Source organism: Triturus cristatus, chromosome 1_1 (genome assembly GCF_964204655.1).
Source record: "Triturus cristatus chromosome 1_1, aTriCri1.1, whole genome shotgun sequence".
In the NCBI taxonomy this organism is placed as follows: domain Eukaryota; kingdom Metazoa; phylum Chordata; class Amphibia; order Caudata; family Salamandridae; genus Triturus; species Triturus cristatus.
In genome coordinates, this window is record NC_140579.1 from 907,812,027 (window position 1) to 907,826,151 (window position 14,125).

Consider the following 14,125-nt stretch of genomic DNA (forward strand, 5'->3'; position numbering starts at 1 on the left):
GCGGCGTGCTAGTGACACCCAGCGCCAGCGCCAGGAGGCGCCTATAACTTGCCCAGCGGAGGGCGGAGCGGGGGGAGCAAAGCACAGCAGCACCTACCTACCTAAATTGTGGCATCTTGGTCCACGCCACCACCGCCAAGAGTCAAGGGGGTGCCCGAGTCCAGAAAATTGAACTTGCCGCGTCGCCACCGCCCCGGGACTCCAAATCCCGGCTGCCTCAGCGGCGGCGCGCTAGTGACACCCAGCGCCAGCGCCAGGAGGCGCCTATAACTTGCCCAGCGGACCGCTTCACGGGACACGCGTGGGACGCGCCGGGCTAAGCCCGGGCAAAGGGCGGGCCCTCTGTGGCCCTAAGAGGTCATCGGTGGTCAGGCGGGCCACCCCTCTAAGCTGTAAAGTAAGGTGAGAGAGGCGACATGTCTATCAGGGGGAAATGCACTGCAAATACAATCAGTAAATCGGCTATGGTCCACTCTACAATACCGCTATCCCTAGAAAGCATGTTGGATAACGCATTTAATATGGTTGCCAATGAAATAGCGAGTACTGAGAGACGGATGTCCTTGGAGCATTTACGTGTACATCCAGAGCCCCGGGACTTAAGCATAGAGTACACTTTACCTTTATCCCCCGTGGTCACAGTTGCCAAACCCAATTTGTCTAATCTACCACCTATCTCTTCTGGTGGAAAAAGAGGTAAAATTACCATTGACTCACAGCCCGATCCTACTGCGCATGCCCCCATCCCTCCTCTATCCCCGAATACCAAAACTGTTGGGGAAAAAAGAAAAAGAGGCTCTTCAAAACCATTAACCAACAAAAGGAAACAACCTACACGTAATAAGAGCCAACCAACTCCGCAGAGTATGTGGACTAGAGGGAAGCAAAAAATATCAGGGCGCAGTAGCGTTATGACTGAACAAGTGCAATCTGTTGAAGGACCCTCGGACATTGTTCCCTCAAGAAATGGTTATAACTGCTCATGTACACAGACTGATCCTGTTATTGAAAGTACCACATTTAAAAAGCCAAATGTGAACTTTATGGAAACCATTGTGGACACTATTTTTAAACAGTTAGAATGTCAAATGATCAAACAGTTTAATAATATTTTTTAAAGATTATATCGAATAGAAACTCTGATAAAAAATGAAGATGCTAAAAGGAAAGGGGCAATTAGCCTTGATCTAATGAGGGGAGATCGCCTTCTGAAAGAGTTGGAAGCCGTTAATAAGGGCATTTTAGGTAGAGGATCCAATAGTTCAAATAGCGCAACCACACCTAACACCGTATCTAAAGGTGTTAATGAAGGGAGCAATCACACTGTAAAGTCCCCCCAGCATACCCTGGTTGGAGTAACGGAACTAGTTCGCCCCACTAGTACGGCAACTAATACGTTAAAGGACGCCCCCACTTTGCCCCCTACAAGGTTGGAGGTACCTATTAATACTGGATTAGACAAGGGCCAAACCATCGTTACTAGGCCAACTATACACCCGGGGCCTGTCCTTCATCTGCCCCCCGACGCCTGCCCTTATGTTATAATCCTGGCAGGCGTACCTCAGTTAAGGGAGGGACAGAGTGAGTCATGGATTCAGCTAAACAACAAGTGTATAGATTGGCTATCTAAACACAAAGGGGTTGGTCCTAACATTTCGAGAGAAATCTTGTCCGTTCGACGGGTGAGCTGGGTTGGGCCATTATCTAAGAACATAGAAGGGGATTGCATTGTCATTAACTTTAGAAATCCCTCCACAGTTAAATTTATCCTTGGCAGTATTAACATGTATTTTTCCCCTGCTACTGTCATAACCTCTCTGCCACTGGGCTACTTCTATAGACCCCACCCTAGACCACCCAGCCCTGTTTTACCACCTTTTCCTCTGTATAATAGGTTTAGCGCATTGTCTGACTTGGGCACCTTGTACTGACCATCAACTATTCTCTCAGATTCAGCAAGCAGGAATTATTCCAATACACCCGGTCTAGCGGGGGAATAAACTATCCACCCGATCATAGAGACCTTTAATGACACCAAGGTGCCCACACTGCTATCCCACCCTAAAGGTAACAGCTATGACATTACCTTGTTAACACCTAACTATAACTTGACAATCCTGAGTTGGAATATAGCAGGTCTCAATGCGAAAGTAACATTCAGGGACTGGGTGGATTGGGTCTCTAAATTTGACATCTTGATGTTTCAAGAAACTTGGTGCGCACCAGCCCTCTACTTTTTGATGGATACAGTTGTTTTAATCAAATTGTACCAACCCCGGCTATGGGTAGACCCAGTGGGGGACTATCCATCTGGGCTAAAATTGGTGCAGATGTCAAAATTGAACTGTTGGAAACAAATGATATGAGTTTTCAGGCATTACTTTACATCAGCAGAATTAGAATATGTTTAATTAATTTTTATAACAATGATTTTAAAACACATCCTAATATGAATTTTATAAAGTTGTTTGATTTTATTGACGATATTACAGATGGTCAAAAGTATGGTAAACTTGACGGGATATGTTTAGGAGGAGACTTTAATGCACATATTCACCGTCAAACCCCTCCCTGTAAAAGAGGTGAAGAACTGTCTAACCACTTGGCCACACGGGACCTAGTTAATGTTATGGATAAGGCAAATACTGCCATAAATAAATGTCCCGTGGCCACCTATGTCGGGCGTGGGAGTGCATCCACAATTGACTATGTATTTATAACCTCCCCGCTCGTGGATCTTTTATTAGAGGCCACAGTTGTTAGGACTGTATATAGTGACCACCATCCGATCTTATCCTGTTTTAAATTTATTAATAAAAAGACAAAACGGAGAGAAATAGGGGCTAAAAATCTAGCTGTGTCGACAGATAAACTTAGGGTGGTCTGGAAGGGGATTGATAATAAGGGGGTGTTAGCTCGTGTTATAAAATCTCATCCGTTATTAGTATCTATCTGTCTATCCTCTGATAGCCCCGGACATGCTATTGTGGAAGCATTCACGGGGCTGTGTAAGACCATAAAAAAGGAGATATCAAAGCCAGCTTCAACTAATATCAACAAAAACCCAAGATGGTTTGATAATTCTTGCTCCTAAGCAAATAGGGAATTAAGAGCTGCCCTTAAAGCTGATCCACCAGATCAGTTACTGGTGAGGACCTTGAGGTCTAGATATAAACATACCTTAAAATCACGATCTGAAGAACTTTTAAAAATCCATTGGGAATCCCTTGTTCGCACAGCAGCAACGAAGGATGTCGCTGGGTTTTGGAGCGAGGTTAAGCACCAGAGATTGATCGGCTCCAACATCACCCCCATAAACTGTAGTATATTAGGGGATGTGTGGGTGGAGCACTTTTCAAACATTTATATGGCACCGACCCCTTTTATGGCAAATCCTCAGCCACTCAAGTTACCGAATATTTCTATAATGGAGGTGGAGGATGCAATTTTTCAAAGCGCAGGGAACAAAGCTCCGGGCCCTGATGGATTATCCATTGACCTAATCAAATCAGAGCCTGACTTCTGGTCACCCCTATTGTGCAATGTTTTTAATAATCTATCAAATACCTCATTGCCTGATTCCTGGTCCAACAGCACTATTGTACCTATTTTTAAAAAAGGTAGTAGACTTGACCCTGGCAGCTATCGCCCAATATCATTTATTGATAATACACTGAAGATTTTGGGAAGGGTCATTTTTAACAAGATCAGTAATTGGGCTGAAAAAAACCCGATTTTACATCCATGCCAGTTAGGCTTTAGAAGTAACGTAGGGACGGTGGAGCAATGCTTAAACCTAAATTTAGTATTAGCTAAATATACTGTAGCTAAAAAATCTCCACTATATTTAGGTTTTATGGATTTAAGTTCTGCTTTTGATTTTGTTAACCGTTCCCGTTTATGGACAGCCCTGCTGAGATACGGCTTAGATGAACCTTTGGTCCACTTTTTGGCCCATTTACATAGTGATTTAAAAGCTCGTGTTCGAATTAATAATGATGGTGAGGTTTCGGGCGAGATTTTAATTGGCAGGGGGGTAAGACAAGGTTGTGTCCTAGCCCCTCTGCTTTTTATTTTATACATAAATGAATTAAGCACATCTTTGGGCAAACTAACTACCGATGTCCCGCTCGTCAACGGTAATCCTCTTCCTGCACTTCTCTATGCGGACGATGCGGTCCTGATAGGTCGAACACCCAATGCACTGCGCACTTTAATCTCAGGCTTTGTTTCTTATATGGCCGATCTCGACTTATGTACAAATTTTAAAAAATCCTACATAATGTCTTGCGGCCCAAGGAAACACAAAATTCGCCATATTATGTCAGGGAATAATGTTTTAAATAGCACTTGCACTTTTCCTTATTTAGGCCTGTTGTTTTCTGATTTTGGATCCTGGCAACCCCATGTTGCCAGAGGGAGGAATAAACTGGGCAAAGCCATCAATTCTATAATTACCTTACGTCAACCAAAGCATGTTGAGGTCATTCTACCACTCTTACAAATTTATAAGACCCAGTGCCTACCTACAGGAACTTATGGTGCCGAGGTATGGGGATATTCGAACTGCACTAATATCCAGACAGAAGAGAATAAATTCTGTAGGAAGGCCTTGGGGGGGGGGTCATTTCGGCCCCCTCCTATGTGTGCCACAGAGAATTGAATCTCCCCTATATAGAGCATTTTATAAAATCAAGACCCGCTCTGTTTTGGTAAAAAATGTGGCGAAACCCTGCTGCCTCCTTGACCCGTGATATTATTTCAGACTGCCTAAAAAGTGAGCGGGCTAATCATATTCCTTGGCTTAAGGCGGTACAGAAGAGTTTAGTAAGCGTGGAAATGGGGCACCTTTTTTTAGCACCCCAAACAATAGACTGCTCGCATAAGAATATAGTAAAAAGGGCTTTATATGACCTGTACCGAGCGAATAGAGAAAACATTGAATTTGTAAAGCCAGCTATCCTTAGGTACATCCCCATTCAAGAACCTTGTGGTAGGCCACATAATATGCCCCACGGTTACTTGCGTAAGAAACTGGGTAGATGGAATAGGAGCTTGCTGTTTCGGTTCAGGGATGGAAGTGTGGTAAATTTACTTTGTTTCCCCTTAGGCTATATCCATAATTTGGGAAATTTAAACTGTCCCTGTAACCAAGGTGGAAAACAAACTTTGCTACATTTTACATTGTTTTGTGGTTTTTATGTAAAATATACAAAACACTTCCTAATCCCCTATTTTAGAGTCAGTGCCTTGACGGATTTTAACGCAGCTTTCAGAGATTTACTGATGTTAAGCACTGACGATGTAATCTTTAGAGTTAGTCGTTTTCTCCAAACTGCTGTCCGTTCCCGCGCCTCAATGAACACGGCCTGATAGGTTGCATTACTATTTTGCATTATTTGCACACTGCATTTTTGCACAATGGGTGTTTGCATACTTTAATGAATATGGCCGGATAGGTTGCATTATTTGCACATTGCATCTTTGCACAATGGGTGTTCCTCTATACATGTTATGATTAATAATGTTCGTTTTTATCGTTCAATTGGATGATTATCATGTTTTATACATATTTTTAATGGATGTAATTTTTAGAGCTAATTGATTTTTATCTTCTGCTGTCTGATGTTGAGCGAAATGATCATGGTTTGTTAAGCCTGAAGTATCTTTGTATTATTTGCACATTGCTATTTGCACCAATATTGGCCCCTTTGCACATATTATAGCTATTTGATGTATTTCCTATTGTTTATAGGGATGAATGTTGAGATTTATATGTACTTTTATGGATGTTTTTAAATATATCCGAATAAAGATCATTTGAATTGAATTGAATTGACCCCAGGGGGCTATATATGTGTGGGAGTGAGCCTCACATTTCCACTGCTCCCAGAGCCTCCTGCCAGAGAACCCTCACCTGCTGCTGCCTCCAGGGACTGCTGCCTGAGACCCCTCACCTGCTGCTGCCTCCAGGGACTGCTGCCAGAGACCCCTCACCTGCTGCTGCCTCCAGGGACTGCTGCCTGAGTCCCCTCACTTGCTGCTGCCTCCAGGGACTGCTGCCTGAGACCCCTCACCTGCTGCTGCCTCCAGGTACTGCTGCCAGAGACCCCTCACCTGCTGTTGCCTCCAGGGACTGCTGCCAGAGACCCCTCACCTGCTGCTGCCTCCAGGGACTGCTGTCTGAGACCCCTCACCACCCAATTCCGCCGCTGTTGTCTCATGTCCACAGTGATGGCAAGGACAGAGAAGATCTGTGCCAGTCCCTTCACGAGCGAGGAGCTGGAGGTCCTGGTGGACGAGGTGCTCACACAGTACCCAAGGCTATATGGTTCCCCAAATGTCATTGTAAGTCCTCAACAGTGGGGGATAGGGCCCGGGGGGGCACACATGTAGTTGGACTGATGCAGTATGTGCCTGGGAGTGTGGGGTTGTGTCATGAACTGCCTGACATGCTGTCTCCAGGGGGAAGGTGTGTGTACCCAATGCCACAGCATTCCCTGCCTGCACATGTATGTATGAGTGACCTGTGTTGTGTTGTCAGCCATACAGTAACGCAGAAGGTTGTTCATGCAGGAGTCAGGACAGTGATTGCTTGGCTGAATGGCTGTGTGAGCCCCTGTAGTCCATCTCAGTGTGAGCCCACCTGGCCAGCACAGTCCCCGCCCACAAAGACAAGGACACATCACTTCACTTACAGAGTATTACATTAGTCTTTTCACATTGGACTCCAGCTATGGGCCATCTCAGCACTGTAGATTGCACACAACCGGCCTTGTGAAGAGGATTTTGGATTTGTGAGATCATGTCCCTCAATGTGACATCCATGACTCAGTTATATTTCACAGGGCAGGGACATTGAGGGCTGCGCAGTCTTGGACACAGTGAGTCTACCCCCAAACACAGGTTGATATGTGATGTATGTGTTGTTCAACCCAACAATGGACTGGAGATGTGGGCAGGCTACATAGGTGTTTCAATGCTGGTATCCTGCATGTGTGTGAGATGTGCAGGGACTGTGTTCCCCCCTCACACCTGCATGCATTTACATCAGCTTTTCCCATGCAGATGTACCATGTGAGATGTACTCTAGTCTCTGATAGACATATCGTTGGATATGTGATGAGTTTGTACCTTGCTGCTATACTGAGAGATGTCGGTACATAACACTATGTCACTGATCATTTCCCCCTCTTGTCTCCCTTGCCTGCAGCTCAAGGTACACCAGCGTAAGGCCGTGTGGAGGGCAATTGCAGCGAAGGTGTGAGCTCTGGGGGTCTCAAACTGATGGCGCACCCACTGCCACAAGAGGTGGGATGACATCAGCTGGCTGGCAAAGAACGTGGCGGATATGACCTTGAGACTGCTTCCTCACACTGGGCGTTTGGCACGGTGCAGCATGACACCACTAATGGGGCACATCTTGGCGGTGACACAGCCTGAGCTGGATGCATGTTTGAAGGAGTATCAGCAGCAAGCCAGTGGTGAGCATTTGGGGAGGGTGACTTTGGCTGGGAGTGGCTACATGTATACAGAGCCTGTGCCAGCGCTGGCCTATGTGATTTTGGTAGTGTGATGCAGTGGCATGTAAGTGGCTGCTGGGTGCCAGTGTCGTGCATTTGCCCTACCTGTACTTACAAAGGTGATTTGTATGCTGTGCATTCCCATTACATTCTGAGTTGTGCTCTTCAGGTTTCTTCTGCATTGGGGTAGTCTTGGGAATCCCATGGGAGAGAACGGCAGTGTGCCCGATCTGACTGTGCCTTCATCAATGGGTCCATTGCATGCACCCAGATTGGGGAGGCCGAGACATCTGACAACAATGTGCACCAGTCTTTGGGCCCCAAAGTACGACATTGTGGGTGGCATGGGCTAATGGGCATTGTGGACTATCATGTTGTAGTCTGTGTCTGTGTTGTCCCCTCCTGTTCCATCCAGATCTGTCAGTGGCAACAAGTAGTGTGCCCCCATCATGTCCCTAGGTATGCTCAGAGCTAGTTGTGTGTCTGGTTGAACAGAGCCACAAGCAGGGTGTTGTGTTGTGTGGTCATCACATGGCTCACTCATGCCTGAATTTCCAGTTTCCATGCACTATTTGAGTCTATATAGTGAGTTGGCACGATGTGATTGCACAGGGTGGTGTAGATTTGGTCATCTTTTTTTATGCATTGCTTGCATATGTTTGTTCTGTTGCTGCCACTGACCTGACCCGACATCTCTCTCTCTCATGCAGCATCTCCTGTGGTCACGGAGGGACAGGAGACGGACACCAGTGGGGGTGGAACTAGCACAACAGCTGCACAGGATCCCAGTGACACAGATGTCACCAGCGCCTCAGAGGGGGACAGGAGTCTGCTGGAGGAATCCAAGCCTGAGGCGCAAAACACCACATCATCTGATGCCAGCCGGGATGCATCCATGTTGGCGGGCATCGTCTTCCACAACACAGCGGCCAGTGCCCATCCTCCCAGCCACTTCCTCTGGTGCTGCCTGTGTCCGCCTCAGTAAGAGGGTAAGAGTGTCCTTCACCCCTGGCACCGCTGCCCCTGCCCCTGTCCCCCCTGCTGCCATCAGTGCTGAGTCTATGGACCTTTTGCGCCAGCTGTGTGTAGGCCAGACAGCTCTCCTCAATGCCTTCATTGACCATGACAAAAAATTGGCCCAGGTGGTTGCTTTCATGGAGGGCATAAATTCAGATGTGGGTGGGCTACACCGGACTGTCCAGGCTTTGTCCTCAACAGTGATGTCTGACCTTCAACAGGCACATACTCACAGTCCAGCTCCGGTCCCTTTGTCCACCCCCTGGCAGTGGCCACGTCTGACGATAGTGACCACGGTCCACATACATCAAAGTCACGATACGGCACATGAAGCACACAGCAGCAGCAACCCAAGCGGTCCCAGGCGTAGACACCATCCCCACAGAAGACCAAAGCCACCCCAGAGCGCAGAGAGAAAAGCCCGTCAGGCGACACCAGGGGACAAAAAGCAAAGCAGCAAACCTCAGGCACACATGCCTCAGAGGCATCCCCATCCAAGGATGCTCCTGCCCCTAAAGCATCTCACAAAGAGAAGCATACAGTTTCTGTGCCCACCAAGGAGGTGGTTCATGCCAAGGGTACACCTAGGAAGGGCTCCAAGGCAGATTCACCCACCACCTTGACTCCCATTCCAAGCCCAGTGAAGCAGGGGAAGGAGGGCACTGTAGGGGTGACACCTAGTAAACAGGGGAAGGGGGGCAGAGGTGAAGCCAGGCACAGAGTTCTGCTGAGTCCAGCACATCACCAGAGCATCTGCACCTGATTCAGCTTTAGTGGTGAGAGTTCCTGTTGTGTCCACACCACTTCCCATTGATCCAGAGTCAGTCAAGCCATTTAGGATCCCCAAGAAGTGGAAAGGCACCCCTCCACAATCTCCCAGCTACACCGTGTCTCCCGTCTGCATGACTCCGCCTCCATGTGCCACTACACCAGCTGATCCAAGGAGCCCTCCGGCTTGCCAAGCCACTGATAGCTCTACCTCAGCTGGTCCGCTCTCTCCCCGGTCAAGTGCCCCGACAGTCCCTGAGACACAGCCAGCTCCCAGTCCACCTAACAGCCAAGTCTGGGTTTTAGTCACCCTCACACACCTGTCTCTCACACACATAGGCCTGTACTGCACATTGTTACCCACTGATTGTGTTGCTGACCATGGAAAGGTACAGTCGCACAAATCCCCTGTGCAGCTTCTCATGGACATGCTCTGCACTTAGCCCTGGCCACTGGCCTTGTTGTTCAATGCTGTTTTGCCCTTGCTTGTGCAGCTTCTCATGGACATACTCTGCACTTAGCCCTGGCCACTGGCCTTGTTGTTCACTGCTGTTTTGCCCTTGCCTGTGCAGATTCTCATGGACATACTCTGCACTTAGCCCTGGCCACTGGCCTTGTTGTTCACTGCTGTTTTGCCCTTTCCTGTGCAGCTTCTCATGGACATACTCTGCACTTAGCCCTGGCCACTGGCCATGTTGTTCACTGCTGTTTTGCCCTTGCCTGTGCAGCTTCTCATGGACATACTCTGCACTTAGCCCTGGCCACTGGCCTTGTTGTTCACTGCTGTTTTGCCCTTTCCTGTGCAGCTTCTCATGGACATACTTTGCACTTAGCCCTGGCCACTGGCCTTGTTGTTCATTGCTGTTTTGCCCTTGCCTGTGCAGCTTCTTATGGACATACTCTGCACTTAGCCCTGGCCACTGGCCTTGTTGTTCACTGCTGTTTTGCCCTTGCCTGTGCAGCTTCTCATGGACATACTTTGCACTTAGCCCTGGCCACAGGCCTTGTTGTTCACTGCTGTTTTGCCCTTGCCTGTGCAGCTTCTCATAGACATACTCTGCACCTTGGACTGGCCACTGACCTTGCTGTGTGCCCCTTGCCTGTGCAGCTTCTCGTGGACATGCTCTGCACTTAGCCCTGGCCACTGGCCTTGTTGTTCACTGCTGCTTTGCCCTTGCAGCTTCTCATGGACATACTCTGCACTTAGCCCTGGCCACTGGCCTTGTTGTTCACTGCTGTTTTGCCCTTGCCTGTGCAGCTTCTCATGGACATAATCTGCACTTAGCCCTGGCCACTGACCTTGTTGTTCACTGCTGTTTTGCCCTTGCCTGTGCAGCTTCTCATGGATATACTCTGCACCCTGGACTGGCCACTGGCCTTGCTGTGTGACCCTTGCCTGTGCAGTTTCTCATGGACATGCTCTGCACTTAGCCCTGGCCATTGTGGCCTTGTTGTTCACTGCTGTTTTGCACTTGCCTGTGCAGCTTCTCATGGACATACTCTGCACTTAGCCCTGGCCACTGGCCTTGTTGTTCACTGCTGTTTTGCCCTTGCCTGTGCAGCTTCTCATGGACATACTCTGCACTTAGCCCTAGCCACTGGCCTTGTTGTTCACTGCTGTTTTGCCCTTGCCTGTGCAGCTTCTCATGGACATACTCTGAACCCTGGACTGGCCACTGGCATTGCTGTGTGCCCCTTGCCTGTGCAGCTTCTCATGGACATGCTCTGAACTTAGCCCTGGCCACTGGCCTTGTTGTTCACTGCTGTTTTGCCCTTGTCTGTGCAGCTTCTCTTGGACACACTCTGTACCCTGGACTGGCCACTGGCCTTGCTGTGTGCCCCTTGTCTGTGCAGCTTCTCGTGGACATGCTCTGCACTAAGCCCTGGTCACTGTCCTTGTTTTTCACTGCTGTTTTGCCTTTGCCTGTGCAGCTCCTCAGGGACATACTTTGCACTTAGCCATGGCCACTGGCCTTGTTGGTCACTGCTGTTTTGCCCTTGCCTGTGCAGCTTCTCATGTACCTACTCTGCACTTTGCCCTGGCCACTGGCCTTGTTGTTCACTGCTGTTTTGCCCTTGCCTGTGCAGCTTCTCATGGACATGCTCTGCATTGTGTGCCTTGCTCTTCTCTTCTCATGGTGCCTATCTGTGCAATATGTGAATAAAGACAGTTGCTCCTGTTGTCTATTTTGTCAGTGTCCTTACGGAATAAAGTTATTTTGCTGTGTGTATATGGTTTACTGTGCCACATGGTATGTGTGCCACTTCAACAAAGTCAATGTTTGGGCTCACTTTTTTTCAGGGGTGACAGGGTCTTTAGATCTTCCTGGCCCAGATACTTGTGGGGGAAATGGTGTCAATTTTCAATGGAAAGCAGATGTCATTTACTTAATTTGTTCATGTTGGCTATATTGTACACATGTCAGGTTGGGGGGCACTGCCAGCACAGAGTGGGTTTCTGCACAGAGTATTGCAGGCAGGCTGGCCAGGGTCATCATGTATGTGTATTCTTCCTTTATGTGTGCCCAGTGGTGTATGTGTGTGATCATCTTGTGATGGCCAGTCATCCTAGCCCCATGGCTTACTTTCCATGTGTGCTCTTGGATGGTCAGGTAGTGTGCAGTGTGGAGGGGGTGAGTTTGTCGGGAGTGTTGATGTGTGCATGCCCCTGCATTGTCAACTACACACATGTGTCACCCGGGAGTTGTATGCCTGTTGTTTTGATTGTTCAGCCCTGTGGATGTGGTTGTATGCACATGTGTGAGTTGTATGTTGTGCACTGTGCAGTGGGTTGGTGTGTCCTTGCAGTTCTGTCTGACTCCTACTTGTTTTTATCACTTGTGAGTATGCAGAGTGTGTGACTGGCAAGTCAGTGTTGTGTTTCGTTGCACATCCATGTGTCTTGTTGCTATTTGTGGAGACTGTGCAGACCTGCTGTTCCACACTGCCATTGTGGTTGTGTTTTCTCATGCATTGCTGTCACATGGTGCCTTCTTGCCTCCAGTGTGGCATGTTGTGTGTGTTGTCATACCATCCCCTATCTGTGCTTCAGATGCCTTCCCATTGTGGGTCTGCACTCCCTCTCTTTGTGTATGGTATACTCCTACCATGTCCCCTACTGACATGCAGCACACTTCACTTTGGTGCCAGCTGTCCCCTTGGTTTACATGTGTGTGTGCCTCCCCATTACTTCATTTGTGACACTGTGCTTTGTGGTGCAGTTCTTTGGCGAGGGTCAATGTGTCACTCAGGGCATTTCACCAATGGGTTGTATGTGATGCTCTGGTGCTGTTTGTCAGTCATGGTTGCTCCTATGCAGGTCAACTGTGTGTGCTGCCCAGTCCTCTGGTCAAGTTGTTTCCACCTTTGTGTCCCAGACTTGTGCATTAGTTGGTGTTGTGTTGGATGTATGTGTGTGTGTTGGCTGTGTTATTGCTTCACTTCCTGGGTGTGCTGTTGTCTTTGTTTTATTTATTTATTTATTTATAAAGTTTTATATAGCGCGAACAAGATCCCAAAGGATATCAGAGCGCTTTACATTAGGAAGGAAAGGCAGGAGAATAATGCAAAAACAACAACAGGTAGGGATAAAAACACGAATGATCATAGATTACACGACAAATGCCACATGGATGCTATATTAAACAATTCTACAAGGGTAGCGAAGGAGGGGCATAGTACGTCGTAATGAAGTGTAGTAGAAAATGATGGTACCATGGAAGTAGGAACAATGACATCGGGCAGGAGAGCCTAGCCCACTTACTGACGGAATTTATTCATCGGGAATCTTTTGATTTCCAGTTTGAACACCGTTGTTAAGGAGATTCTGCGTACTTCCGGTGGAAGAGAGTTCCATATCTTTGGGGCAGCGCCAGAGAAGGCTCTGTGACAAGTTCTCTTTTTGTTAAGGATAATTGGTTTCAAGAGGAAAGTAGTGGCGCTTCTTGAGGCTCTTACACCACTGGATAGTTCAAGTTTTTGTGCCAGGTACCTGGGAGTATTGAAGTGGATGGCTTTGTGCGTCATAACGGCAATCTTTAACTGAATTCGTGCTTCGTAGGGGAGTCAATTTAGAGATTTTAGGACTGGCGATATGTGCTTATTGTGTTTGTGCCTGTAACCAGTCTAGCAGCAGCATTCAGTGATGCCCTTAGTGGAGCCAGTGTGTATTTGGGAAGGCCACAGAGGGTAGCACTGCCATAATCTAGCCTCGGTAGGACAAGCGCTTGGAGCACCTGCTTGAAATCATTAAGTGGAAAGAAAGGTTTGATATTTCTGAGTGTCCTCATCAAGTGGTTTGCTCCCTTACATGTATTGCTGAATGAATCATTGAAAAAACACAGTGTGGCTAGCCATGGTTAGGCACTTCAATTACAAAATTAGTTCACAAGTCCTTGGTTTGTGCACGATACGTCCAGAGCTCGCCACACCTCTTCTCCACTGAAGACACAGATTCCGAACTATTTAAGGACAAGGACGGTGCACCAAAAAGCAAAATTCAGAGAACTTCCAATCTTATCAAAATTAAGTCCTTTATTCTTTTTGACATCTAAAAAGGCTCAGCCAACGCGTTTCGTTCCAACGGAACTTCGACAGGGCTGAAAGGAACACAAATACAAAAAACGTACTAAATATACAAACAACACTACAAATATATACCACATACTACATATATATATACAAGAGCACATTTACCAAATAAACACAATCAGACTTCAGGATAACAAAAAACAGCAAATTTAAGAAAGATCAATTATCCCACATATATAATATATACAAACCCACTTGACTGTACATGAAATGACAATCTTTCTATA